Source organism: Tupaia chinensis, unplaced genomic scaffold (genome assembly GCF_000334495.1).
Source record: "Tupaia chinensis unplaced genomic scaffold, TupChi_1.0 Scaffold000528_1, whole genome shotgun sequence".
In the NCBI taxonomy this organism is placed as follows: Eukaryota; Metazoa; Chordata; class Mammalia; order Scandentia; family Tupaiidae; genus Tupaia; species Tupaia belangeri.
The window spans coordinates 792,703-793,407 of record NW_006160041.1 but is presented as its reverse complement, the minus strand read 5'-3'; positions in this window follow the sequence as shown (position 1 = coordinate 793,407).

Below are 705 nucleotides of genomic sequence, written 5' to 3'. Positions count from 1 at the left end.
CCCAAAAGCAAAAACCTCTAAAAAAAAAAATCACAGCCCTCACCCTACACTGCCTTTTGTGTTCCTGCTTTATTTTTTTTTTCCACAGCATCCATAACTGTCAGACATACTGTTTTACTTCATTCATTCATTCACGGCCCCCTCCAGAATATAAGCTCCACAAGGGAAGGGGGTGTTGTCTGCCTCATTCTGTCTGCAGTGCCTGGACAGCCCAGCAGGTGGCCCTCATTTCAGGAAGGGATGAACTTGGCCATCAGAGCCTGGCCTGTGAACAGCGTCTCTGCAGCTATTTCACAATGCCAGCGACACCGGGGGAGATCTGATCAGAGACTAGGTGGGACAACCCAAGGCATGCTCAGAGGTGACCTGAGCCGGCTTAGGAGACAGGTCACCTGGAGATGGCAGCACTAGCTTCAATGCCTCCCTCACGCCTTGGCGGGAAACCACATTGCTGGTGTCCATGGATGCCCGTTCGTTCTATGATGACCTCTTGGGCTATCCTCTTAGGTGGCTCTCCAAAGTCTGGGCTGTGCGACGCCACTGGCTGTAACGTAAGAATGGATCTTAGATAAGAACTGAGCAGACGGAGATTCTAGAGCATCTCATTCCCCAGGCACTCCGAAGGCAATGGCCAAGTGCTGGAAAAGGGCATGGCCAGGCCATGGGACCTGATGACAGGAGACTTGGTCACACATGGCCTAAACC